Consider the following 13,394-nt stretch of genomic DNA (forward strand, 5'->3'; position numbering starts at 1 on the left):
TGAAAGATTACCGAATCATGAATGGCAGTGATGCTTGTTATGTTAGATTGAGATCTGTTTACCGCATTGTCCAAATGCTGGTCTCTTGCTAGAGCTCCACCTTGAGAACATTTCCTTCCCCTTCTTTGCCGCAATTTGTTTGTAGAAATACAAACATCCATATACAATGGTAAACTCTCCTCGGGCATGGTTGCCTACACAAGTTGCTTTGACCTCCAAACATGGGAAAGTTTCTCAAGTCTGCAAGTACACATCCAACATTTCAAGTCTCATCAAATAGAACTTTGTAGCTGAAGGAATGATTTGTGGGATGGAAAAAAAATATCATTTGCAGATAAGATATTATATGCATATCTACACAATCATATAGAACAAGCTACTAGTACTAGATAATGAAGCAGCAGATGGACCAGGGAGATGGGGAAAAGGAAAGTTGCCTCCTTTGAACCATGCGACTAGTATAATTTTTGAAGAAGAATGGGATGAATGAACACTTTTCAAAAATTGTATGAAGGAAGATGGCATATGTAGGTTTTTATACTACTTGAATAAATTTACCATGTCAATCTTTTCAGTTGAACAAAACCATTTGGTATGTATGTACATGGCAGTATGTAAGATTTTTTTTTTTTTTTAAAGTGCTAGAAAGTACACCTCCAGATCTTCCACAAAAAGATCTAATTGCGACTTTCGATTTGACACGTACTTTCATTAGAAGGAAAAAAAAAACATTACAAAACAGGGGACAAGTTAACACAATCTCAAAACAGAGATTAAACATCCTAACAATACATGAACGAAATTTAAACAGAGTGGGCTGAACAAATGAATATGAATTAAATAAAAAAAAATGTGCTGAACAGTAGAGAGCGAGCATGATCTGGGAAGAAGCATTCGATGCAACTGCAAAGGTTAATTGGATGCAAAATTGATGGCAAATTTGGGGCAATTGACATAAAAATTGTTAAAATGTGTATTTCGGTTTATTTGGATAGTGAATTTCAGTTTATGTATTAAATTAGAAGAAAAGCAGTTAAAGCGGTTATTTGAAGTACATACCTGACCAGAGTTTGTTTGTCTCTATGTGAGAGAGAGAGAGGTGGTATCATCATATGATGACTTCATCATTTATCCGGATGCAAGGAATGTGAGATATGCTGGCCCAATGATCTTGTCCCGTCTTATTCTGATACCTTTTCTCCAGGGCAGAACAATTGTTGATTCTCAGAAAAGAAAGAGATGGCGGTAGACCCTCTTCTGGCAGGAATTGGAGACTCGGACAGTCATTAATATAGAGTTTTTGAAGAGAAGTGAGGTGTTGAAGGGCCTCTCCTGGCAGGAATTCCAAACTTTTACACTCAGTAATAGATAGACTTCGAAGAAAAGTAAGGTGTGCAAGTCCCTTTCCATCCAAAGATTTCAGAGTTGTTAATGAATATATGCTGAGAGCGTGAAGAGTGGTAGGGAGCAGCTGTTGCTTGAGCAACGTCTCCAAGATTTCATCACTTCCCCTGCCACCAATTCTAAATTCTTCAAGGGAGACAAGTGCTTGCAGACCCCAGTTACAGTAGTCTCCCACTGATGAAGATGAAGCCCTCAGTCTCTCACAATTCTCAATTGTAAAATATCGGAGGTTGGAAGGCAAACCCCCATCCTCTGCAATTGACTCCAGATTTGGAAGATCCCTTATTTCCAAATATCGAAGGGCCGAGAGGGTGTGAATGCGTTCAGGTAATGACTTCAACTTGTCGCATCTATTAACTTGCAGCGAAGTCAGTTTTGGGGTGGGCAATCCTCCCTGGGGAAAACACACCAGATTTGGACAGCCTGAGATACATAAATGATTGAGATGACTGAGATTCTCGACCGCTCCTTCTTCTTCAATCAAGCAAAGCAATTCCAGATTCTCACAATTCACAATAGTAAGTGTCGTCAATTTGGGAAAAATGCCCAAAGGGAAGGACCTCATTGAATCACAGCTATTACGTATCTCCAAATAGTCGAGTGATGTTAATTTGGCCAACATCTCTTGAGGTAGGAATTCTAATCTCCTACAATTGAATATTTCAAGTGATGTCAACGAAGTGGGTAGGCCATCTTCAGGGAACGACGTCAGCGTTGGACAATTCCAGAGAGTCAATCTTTGAAGACGATTGATGTTGGGCAAGCACTGTATGTCATTAAAATCTAGAATGTAAAGTCGGGATAGGAGCTTTGTCTCTAGTAATGATAACAGACCTGTTTGGCATCCATCTTCTATTTTCAATCTTTCAAGAGAATTGTAGTTGAGACTAGTACTAGTACTAGTAGTAGCAGTGGCCCTTTGATCATGTAAAACCCCACACCCCTTCACGATAAGGTTCTTCAAGCAAGGCAGATCACAAGGCAAGCTTCCTCTTAGCTTTGGACACTTTTTTAGAATCAGCTCCTGGAGACGAGGAAAGTCTGGACCTCCACTTCCACTTGGTACCCACTCCTCCCACTCTGCCATCTCCTCAAACTCCAGCCTCTCCAGCGATTGAAATGGCTGAAATGGCTGACCATACAACTCAGGACCTAACGTCCTAAGAAATTTCATCTCACATATGAAGAGCTCCTTAAGAGCAGGTAGCTGTCCAAGCGGTGGCAACTCGAAGCAATAATGACAGCCTACAAGGCGCATAACTTTTATTTTATTGAAGGCAGAGTCTCCCAACCAGTTTGGGAAGCTGGTCCCGCCATAAAGTGTGACGGTCAATTTCTCCAAATTCATGCAAGGTTGGAGCTTGTCAATTACATCTTTCACCTTTTCGGAATGATCGGCATCTTTGGAGCCCCATGCCAACTCTAACTCCTTGAGATCTTGTTTGTTCTTCAAATTAGCTTGCAAGGCATCCCTACCATCAACCACATTATTAAGCTTCAAAATTGAAAGCTTTCCTCCAAGATGGGACAACTCCCCCAATTCGCCAATAGTCGACCCAGTAGATTTCCCCACAACAAAAGTAGTCAATGTTCTCAAACTTTTTAGTCTACCCATTTGCACCGGCATCTCTTCAATTTGAGTTCCACTACAATCAAGATGCCTCAAATTAATCAATTTTCTCATGTCTGCAGGCAATTCAAAAAGAGACCAACAACTTGCCAATAGTAAAGTTTGTAGACTATAAAGAGTGCAAACTATAGAAGGTAACCTTTTGATTCCAGTATTAGAGAGATTCAAGTAACGCAAATGAATGAGGTTACCAATAGAATTGGGTAACTCAACAATATTATCATATTCTGACAATGTTAGCACCCGTAAACATGTTAAATTTGGCAATAACTCGTGTAAAACCCTTTTACTTACATAACACGGATATTGTAATCTTAGAGGTAGGAAGGTTCGCAAATTCTTAACCTCATATAATGGCTCAAATTTCGCAGCACAATCAAATTGCCCTCTAGCATACGACAAATGCCGAACTCTTTTCAAAACTTCATGTGATTCGCCTCCTTCCCATCTCAAACAGGATTCCCTAGCCACAGACATAGCTAAGTCATTGATGAGATCATGCATTGTGAACTTTGATTTCATATATCTTGATTTTTGAAAAAATGATCGTGATAATAAGTCATCAAAGTATTTCTTAGTGAGCCCTTCCATTCTTTTCTCACTCTCAGCTTGTGGAATTAAACTTTCTGCCACCCAAAGTAGAACAATATCTTCCTTTCGGAATTCATAGCCCTTCGGAAAAATTGAGCAATAAGCAAAACATCGTTTTAAATGAGTTGGGAGATAATGGTAACTCAATCTTAGAGCTGGAATTGTATTACATTTTTCAGGAGGCAGCTCCCAAATATTGCTGTTTAGTATGCTATTCCATTCCTCATAATTTGTGTTGAAACGCAAGAGGCCTCCAAGTGTTTCTGCAGCTAAAGGTAAACCATTGCACTTAGTAGCAATTTTCTTACCAACTTCTTCCAGGTCCAGACGTGCACTCGAGTTTCCATTTTCAAAGGCATGTTTTGAAAGTAACAACCAGCAATCCTCATCGGACAGCTGTTTCAAAAAGTGAATCGGAACAGTGCGTATGCGGGCTGCAACACTTTCATTACGTGTTGTCACGATGACCCAACTTCCACTTGCCCCGGATGCAAAAGGACGTTGCAAGACACTCAAATCACCATAGTTCTCATTCCAAAGGTCATCCAACACAAATAAAAATTTCTTGCCCTTTATTTGTTGTCCTAGCTCAACTTGAAGAAAACTCAGGTCTTTATTATCGTAAGCTTTTGAACTGACTGACTCAAGTAGGGTTTTAGTTACCCTAGTAACATCGAAATCTTCCGAAACATAAGCCCAAGTTCTAAGATTAAAATGCTCTTTCACTTTGTCATCATTATAAAGGAGCTGAGCGAGGGTTGTCTTGCCAACCCCGCCCATTCCCACTACGGTGATGACAGATACGTCCTTGTTGCTTGCTTCATCAGATAACAAGAGGTTCATCAGCTTTTCTTTATCTCCATCCCTACCGTACACGCAAGATTCATCCACCAAGGAAGTTGTTGGAGTTCTTTGAGAAACCTTCCCCCCAACAACACCTTCTCTCAGGCCAAGCACATCCTTTTGTTTTGCGAGGTGTTCTAATCTATCAAACAACTCTTGAATCCTACCATTCATGCCTTGATAAAAAGGATTAAGAGAAGTAGAGAGGAAGTTCCACACCTGAGTTTTGACGGTTCGATATTCAGCTTCCACCTTGCATCGCAGAACTTCAGCATTGATCTCATCCAGAAGGTCATCCGCATCAAAGACAGCATCTTGAAGCTTATCAAGCCACTCTTTCACGTAGCTGTTCAGGAATTGCTTCTCCTCCGCGTCATTAAGCACCGTATTAAGGCTCAACAACGTTATCTCCAGTTTCTTCACAAGCGACTCGTCCAGTTTCTTTCTCCGGAACAAGTCCACGAACTCGCTGGAACCAATCTTGTCAAACAGCACCTGCACGGAGGCAGAGAGAATAGCCTCTCCAACCAAAGCCATGTTTCGATTCTTTGCAAGGATTTGGACTTGAGTTCAGATTTGAAGCAAGTTTTGCAGCGAAGGATTAGGCTGGTGAGAAGTTGAGATTTATGTTGCTCTCAGTATCATTGACTCTGGAGTCTTCGCGTGAGAATATATTATTGCAAAAAGACAAGTGCGTTTGTATCGTGGGGAACCCACACGGTTAGACTCATCATAAAGCCGTCGTCCATTATTGTGTCCTAAGATTTTTGGTAAATAAAGCTTTTAGGCTTAATTTTTGATATACCCTGAAAGTCCATTTTTGACATCAATTTATTAATTTTGAAATCTATATATAAACTCAAATTCTAATTAAAGATATAAAACATCATAATATTCCTACATATTTACAGTATTTGCCACTAGACTTCAAATAAGTCAACTGGATAATTTTCAAGCATGTCATTAAGTCCCTTATTTTTAATTAATATTTCCTCATTTATAGCATATCAATGACTTCGATTTTCTTTTGGCATTCCCTCTAATCCCTGAAATTTCGACTAAAAAAAAAAATTTGGGTTGATGTTTATTTACTTGGAGTTGGGAGTCGTCGAGTGAAATTATTACTGCCTAAAACTTTTGGACTTTTGTTAGACATCCTCAATTAGGGCTGCACACGGGTCGGGTCGGGCCGATTATGGGCCCAAACAATGACAACCGGCCTTGTCGTTTGCAGGCCCAAATGCAAAACCGTGGACCTCTTTTTTAGGCCCATTTTCGAGTTTGGTCGAAACCCGAATGTGTCGGGCCGGGTTGGTTCGGTTCGGGTATTTGCCGAGGCCCAACAAAAGCAACAGTTTTAGGGCTTTTTTTTTTTTATATTCCAGTTTTCTAGCCCATTAAGTTTTTTGGTCAGATTTTTCAACAATTCCAGTTTTTCTAGTTTTGACAGTTCCTGTACAACAATTCCAGTTTTTCCAGTTTTGATAGTTCCTGTACAGTTTTTCCAGAATCTCCAACTCTGCATATCTAAAATTTTCATCATTCAAATACTTCAAAAAACCTTAAAACCATAGCAAATCATCATCCACCACACGTCCAAATACAAAAATTAATATTATACAGTCCATAGCAAATTGTGAGAGTAATCTCAATCACAATTTGCAAAGTTCTAACGAAAATCCAAATAAAAACAAATAAATGTCCATTACATATACACATACAATTCCATGAGTTGTTTCATATTCAAATCAAATTTGCACCTCTGCACAAAGAAAGAAAAAATAGTTAGTAAACATATGAATTAATAACACAAAGAAACTACAAATTATGATTAATGTAGAAAAGAAAGAAAACCTTTTTCCATTTTTTCCAAAGCTTGGTAGAAATCTAACTCATCCAATGCGGGTTCTTTGTAGTAGCTAAACTCCTCCGCCCTTAACCAATCACTACAACAAATCAATGCCTCCACGGTTTTTGGAGTTAATGAACTCCTAAAGGGATCTACAACTCTCTTTCCCGTGCTAAAAGAACATTCCGAAGCCACAGTTGATGCTTGGACAGTAAATACATCTTTTGCAACATTGGAAAGTATTGGAAATTTTGTAGCATTCTCCTTCCACCAATCAAGCAATTTGAACTCATCATCGGTAAGATTCACGGGAGGTTCCAATAGGTATTTATCAATCTCATTTCTTATCTCAACAACATCCTTATCTCTCCTTGACTTCAAGAACTTTTGTAACCTTGATGATTTAGTAGCATCATTGTTCACATGCAATGATCCTTCACTCTCTACATTACCACGAAATACTTGGGCAGCAGTTGGATTTTGCTTTCTATAGTAATCATACAAGTTGTGTAAAAGTGTCTTGATCTCCAATGACATGTCATTAACCCCATTTTCATCGGACACCAAGTCACCCAAGCAAAATTCCACATACTCCATCTTGTATCGAGGATCTAGAATAACCGCCACAAAGAATAACTTGTTGATGTTATTCACATTTCCCCAATATTTATCAAACTTTTTCTTCATCATTGTTGCTATTTTGCACATAACAACATCATCAACATTCATCATTGTGTCTATCTCCTCCAAAAAAGAACATATCTCATGGAGTGGGGCATTAGAAGACACGGTTTTTGATGCACTAAACCTCAAAGTAGCATCATAAAACTTCTTCAAAAATTTGACAAATACCTTTGTATTATCCCAATCCAAAGAAGTTGGAGGCCCAACTCTTTTCTTCTTTTCCTTACCATGAACTTCATACTCCTCAAAGTACCCCAAAAAGTTTGGGTCATCCTCCTCCATCCTCTCAAAACCTTTTTGGAGCTTCAAAGCACTCTCCAACATCATGTAAGTTGAATTCCATCTTGTGCACACATCTAAAGGAACCATGGTTCTAGTATCAACCTTCTCCATCTCCAAACAAGCCCTAAACTTCTCTAACCGTTGGGATGACCCCTAATGTACTTAGCACAATTGCGAATACTCTCAATAGATTGATGAATTTCTTTTATTCCATCGGTTACAATCAAGTTTGTAATATGTGCACAACACCTCACATGCAACAAACTACCATCACCTATGAGTGAATTCCACTTTTCTAACCTCTTCTTCATGTAGCTAATACATCCATCATTAGATGAAGCATTATCAACCGATATGGTGAAGACTTTGTCTATTCCCCATCCATTCAAACATGCCTCCACAAGCCTACCAATTGTATCCCCCTTATGATTAGGAATGACACAAAAATTAAGGATTCTCTTATGCAAGACCCAATCATCATCAATGAAGTGGGCGGTGAGAACCATGTAATTGATATTTTGAATGGACGTCCAAGTGTCGGTGGTAAGAGAGACTCTTTGTGCATTATGTGTTAAGACACTCTTGATTTTAGCTTTCTCCTCTTGATAGAGATCCCACACATCTCTAGCAATTGTTGTACGAGATGGCAAATCAAATCTAGGTTGTGCCTCCTTCATAAATTCACGAAACCCAATACCTTCCACATGACTAAACGGAAGCTCATCCCGAATAATCATCTTAACACATGCAATTCTACATCTCTCTTTACTAAATGCATGTGCTACTAGGTTACCCCCTTTCGCTTGGCCCTCAAATGAAAGGACTTTTTGTCTTTTCTCATGTCTCAATGGAGAACTCTTACATTGACTTCTCAAATGGTGCCACAAAGTGGATGTACCATTCCTTTTACCATCACATGCATAGTCCTTTTTACAATACTTACATATGCATCTAGCCTCACTAGTTTCATCCTCACACTTTATCTTTGTGAAATGATCTCAAACCCCCGAAGCTTTCTTACAAGGCTTTCGTTTTCCTAAAGTGCTAGGGGCTGATTTTGGAAGGGCTGATTTTGGAGGGGCTGATTGTGAAGGGTCTAATTGTGGAGGGGCTAATGGTGGAAGGGCTAATGGTGGTGGTGGGTTAGTTGAAACAGGGGTTTCAGATTCTGCTTCCATTAAATTAATAATACCCTACAAAATACAAATATTTGGTGCTTTAATAACAAAAACAATAAGCATGTAATCAATATTGCATATCTGCCAAAGCAGCAACCAAAATACAAATATCACATTATTATTCAATGATGCAATTTTCCAAAATGCAAAATGAAATCACAAAAAACAAATAAAACAACAACTGAAAATAACAAATAAATCAAATAGCAACAAAAAATCACTTCTGTCCCAAAATCAATTCTATGATCCTAGATATTACTAGAAATCATAACAACACCAAAAATAAATTGAACAAAAACAGAAAATAACAAATAAATCAAATAGCAACAAAAAATCACTTATGTCCCAAAATCAATTCTATGATCCTAGATATTACTAGAAATCACAACAACACCAGAATTAAATCAAACAACAACAGAGTTAGATCAGAGAAATTACCTAGAGCAAGCCAATCGTTTCCTTCCTATGATCCCAAAATCAATTCTGTCCACCAAGCCAATCGTTTCCTTCCTATGATTCCAAAATCATTTCTGTCCACCAAAAATCACAACAATGTCAGATTAGATAAATAGAATTAACAAAAATTGTCAAATCCCTAACATTTTAATTAGGGTTTACACATTAATACCTGAAACTGAGAGAGAGCGAGAGAGACGGAGATAGAGCCGCTGACAGAGAGCGAGAGTGGCTGAGAGAGAGAGAGAGAGATAGCGAAACTGGTTGAGGGAGACGAGAGTCAAAGCGGGTGAGAGAGAGAGAGTGACTGAGAGACTGAGTGACTGAGAGATTGGGTGAGAAAAATCGGCTGAGAGAGAGAGAGAGAGAGAGAGAGAAAGCGGGTGAGAAGGAAGAGAAGAGACAGAGCATAGAGTGATTGAGAGAGGCAGAGCCGAGATTGATTGAGAGAGGCAACGGCGAGAGTGAGTCTGAGAGGAGAAGAGCCGAAATGGAGAAAAAAAAATCGAAGCAAAGTTTTAGGTTTCCGCTCGATCCGGTAACGAGCGTGAAATGCCTTCATCTCGACGATCATCGCTTGACACGCGTATTTTTTTTTTTAATAATATAATTAAAATACTCGGTCCGGTTTGGTTTTTTTGCGGGTTGTAGCTAATTAAAACCGGTCCAACCGGTTCATGGCTGGTTCGGCCGGTTTTTTTACCGATTCTTCAAGTTTTCATAAAAACAACCAAACCACCTTGGCGGTCCGGTTTGGGCGGTTCGGTCGGGTTTTCGGTAATAATGCCCACCCCTATCCTCAATGAACAAAAAAACAAATGCTTTTGTAACATGGGGGAACCCACACGGTCAGGCTCATCATAATTCATAAAGCTGTCGTCCATTATTGAGGAGCATGAATTATAAAAAGAAAAGTTACCATCTGTTAGAAGATTTTTGGTAAATAAAGCTTTTATTTTTATGAACTTTATCAAAAGTGATTTGAGTAGGTTGGTCATTGTGTTAATGGAGTGATTGACTAGGCTGGTCATTGTAGTGGGAACTCATACGTCAAAAATGACTGAAATGTTTGAATACAACACAAAACTATCAAGGTACGGGGTATGAAACTTGAGACTATTAGTTTAGAAGTCAAGACATTTTTCCACTAAACTAGACCCAGTTAACGTTTTGTTATGAAGCAAACGTTAGATTTCAGTTTAATAGGTATAATGCCACGTGTCTTAATACCTGACAAGTGACACGTGATATTTCAATACAACTGTATAATTTCTCTAGTACATTAATCTCCTCATATATCTGCTCTCCCTCGTGGATTGTCCTTTTGTTTATATTTAATACCAACTAATTTTTATATGGTCATGGTTTCAAGTTCTTCCTTTTGTTTATATTTAATACCAACTACTTTTTATTATTGCTTTTATGTCTACACTTTATTCAAAAATTGAAATAAAAAATATTAAAATCATTTATAACTCCTTAAAGCAAGGAGTATGGTTAAAATAACTTTATAATATGTTTAGTTAAATTTAACTATAAAATAAAAAGCATGATTGTTGATGCTCCTAAGCCCGATCATTTTCAGTTTAATAGGTTATAATACTACATGTCTTGATACCTGGCAGGTGCCAGGTGGTATTCCAGTATCACTGACATTAATCACCTCATATATCTGCTCTCCCTCGTGGATTGTCCCAAGAATGCAGCTAAAACTTTCTTTTTGAGCAAAAGGAAGTTCATCTCGTAATCTTAAGCTAATTCTTAATCTTCTGAATGCATACAATTAGAAATGAGATGATTAAGCTAATTTATATCTGCTCTAAGCTAATTAAGATTACAAGATGAACTTCCTTTTGCTTCCTTTTGCTTCAAAAGGAAAAGATGAAGTTACAAATTCAAGACGGGGAAAACCACAGGGCTCCGCTACAATGATAGCCCCAGTGCTTCAAAGACTATTTTAGAACCGTACCTGGGCTATTTTTAAAAACAGAGGAAATAACACGAGCCATAAAACTCTCTCTGTAACATCCTCTACTGTCATAGCTAATGAACGGAAAAAGGATTCCCTCATCAAACCCGGGTTGGGGAAAACGTTGACAGGAGAAGTCATCCTGTAAGTGACTGCGGCGGAATGCAAAAACATATGACAGAAACAAAACATTTTATCCACAACACAGGCTTTCCTGCTTCCTCATTATTTCAGCTGTCCCTTTGTACAAAAAGGAGCTGTGAACTAGAAGGATGCTGAAAAACACAGTTGTTTGGTTTTGGATTATCCTCAGCTGCTCTCTGGAGCTTTATCTGTAATATAGTAACATTTAAACATTAGACTTACAAAGATATATATATATATATATATATATATGGCATAAATTGAAAAATAATAATAATAATCATGCAGTTTTTTGGTCAATGAAATACACCTCTAAGGACAAACAAATAAATAAAGTGAAGAAAGAAATAACTGAAATAACATCACAATTTCTTCTCTTCTTGGATAAATATTGTTTCATATCCAATTTAAGCATGCAGATGCTTCTTGTTTTCCATTTAAGCCACAACCAACATTCAGTTATGTTATTAACAGTTAATTCGTAGGGCGGCTCGAATCCATCTCGTGGCTAGAAAATACAGTTCTTTGGCACAGTTTGTACCAAATTGTAATACAGGAGGAGGGCTACTAATGTTATAAAAAAAAAAACAAGAATTAAAGTAATAGTGCAGTACTTCCAATGAAATCATAAAATGGAGTATGATTCACAACCTAACAGATAAGAAGAAACTAATTCCTCAGCAAGGATCTGACAATTTGTAATGAATCAATTTAATAAGAACATTCCTCAGCATGGATTCACAAATTACAAAATCCCTCCCTCCCAGATATACATTGCTCCCATGAAACAGTAGGATGAGAAAAACATCCAAATCTGGAATGATACTTAAGGAGATTTTTATTTAAACAATTGTTTTCATCAATCTGGAGGTACATGTTGTTGACAGATACTGGTACTCCTTAGTACTGAATGAAATTTGACTGAACATATCTTTTATATTTTTGTTTACAAAGATGTAACAATGATTTATACTTTCATGCAGACTCACATGAGCAAGTTCGGATCACATAGATTTAAAATGAATGTAGAATTGAGGGCAAATATTTGTTCTGGAAATGAATTCAATTCTGGACAGTTAGTCCCTAAAACTATAATCTTTCAATGCAGGACGAGGAAATTGAATTTCTAGACAAACTTTAACAGGTTTAAGGTCACAATCCATGGCTGTCTTTAAGACAGAGTCCAGCTTTGAAGTTAAAAGGATAAACAGAGGTTTACCTTCATGTGTTTTCTCATACTTCTGTTCCGCGTCAGATTCTGAAAAGCCAGTTCTAATAGCTACTTGAGTGCATTCTATGTTCATGCATATCTCAGCCCAACACAAAATACTGCTAAATTCAAGGATGAGGAAATTAAGAATTGGAATGTTAGGTTGATCTTAGAATATCAGCAAATCAATTTCTCGCACTCACCAGCGTGCTTGAACTCCTGCACTTCCTTAAAGCCCATCCATGGCTTCACGCAGACTTTGGCTTCGTAAAGCTTCTTCTTTCCGGCATCGATGGCCTCGATCGTCAGATGGAGCAGAGTTCCAGCAACCACTTGATCCTCGATCGTCAGATGGAGCGAAGCAAGCGAGGTGTTCGGTTTCGAGGCTGTTCTGGGAGGCATGGGATTCGTGGACTCCGCCGAGAGTGGCCATGTTTTGGAGTTGGGAGGGATTTGATTCTTCTGCGAAGGATGAGAATGCAAGGAAAGGTAAGAAGACGAAGAGGTTGAGTTGCATAAACAGACGCAAGGAGGAAGAAGAAGATGATTTCGATTTCAATTTCGCCGGAGAACACTTGTAGGACGGATGGGAATTTATCTCTTTCGCTGCTCGGAGTCTTTTTGTATACGTGCACGTGTCGCTTTGAGTATCTATCTTTGCTTAGTCAGTAAGGGCCTATCCTATTTGGATCAAATTTTTTAAACTCAAAAACGGATTTGTCCCAAAAATCTGTTTGGTATGCCCATTTTTAAAAATCCAAACCCAAAAAAAATTCACAAACACCCCTATTATTTATAAAAATAAAATGGGTTAATGACCTAAATGATCCCCCAACTATCGCTCGATTATCATTTTGGTTCGTCAACTAAAATTTTCAATTCAAACGTCCTTAAACTTTTTATATTGTACCAAAATCGTCCTTTCGTAATAGATTCTCACTTTCGATCACGCGATGACCACGTGATTGAGTTTTGAAGGGTATATGTGACTTTTTGAAAAACCCTATCGCTCAAAACCAAAATCCCTCCAAAATACGTCCACTTTTTGAGAAAGCCCTCTCATTTCCCGCAATAACCATTGAGTGGAAGGGATTCTAATGCGAGTTGTCAATTGGTCGATGTCGTAGTAGTAAAAGTAGTCTCCAATTGGTGAA

General features: G+C 38.2%; 1 long non-coding RNA gene and 2 pseudogenes across 4 annotated transcripts; all 3 read right to left on the bottom strand.

Annotated features, from left to right (window-relative positions):
* Positions 1–11: 11 nt before the first annotated feature.
* LOC103343611 (putative disease resistance RPP13-like protein 1 pseudogene) lies at positions 12–5,109 on the bottom strand (annotated as a pseudogene). Of its 2 annotated transcripts, none has more exons than XR_016126709.1 (2): positions 1,060–5,109; positions 12–240 (listed from the first exon to the last, which is right to left on the bottom strand). The product of XR_016126709.1 is annotated as a putative disease resistance RPP13-like protein 1 pseudogene, transcript variant X1 (transcript). The 2 variants fall into 2 exon arrangements; XR_016126710.1 differs by having other exon boundaries at positions 101–240; positions 1,065–5,109.
* Positions 5,110–5,988: 879 nt separating this feature from the next.
* LOC148916781 (uncharacterized) lies at positions 5,989–6,626 on the bottom strand. Its single transcript, XR_016126719.1, has 2 exons — positions 6,323–6,626; positions 5,989–6,230 (listed from the first exon to the last, which is right to left on the bottom strand). It is a non-coding gene; the product is annotated as an uncharacterized LOC148916781 (long non-coding RNA).
* A 3,750-nt stretch (positions 6,627–10,376) lies between these two features.
* LOC148916782 (cysteine proteinase inhibitor-like) lies at positions 10,377–12,907 on the bottom strand (annotated as a pseudogene). Its single transcript, XR_016126713.1, has 2 exons — positions 12,444–12,907; positions 10,377–11,218 (listed from the first exon to the last, which is right to left on the bottom strand). The product of XR_016126713.1 is annotated as a cysteine proteinase inhibitor-like (transcript).
* Between the last annotated feature and the right edge of the window lie 487 nt (positions 12,908–13,394).

The sequence above is a fragment of the Prunus mume genome, linkage group LG5 (assembly GCF_029339155.1).
Source record: "Prunus mume cultivar Tortuosa linkage group LG5, ASM2933915v1, whole genome shotgun sequence".
Taxonomy (NCBI): domain Eukaryota; kingdom Viridiplantae; phylum Streptophyta; class Magnoliopsida; order Rosales; family Rosaceae; genus Prunus; species Prunus mume.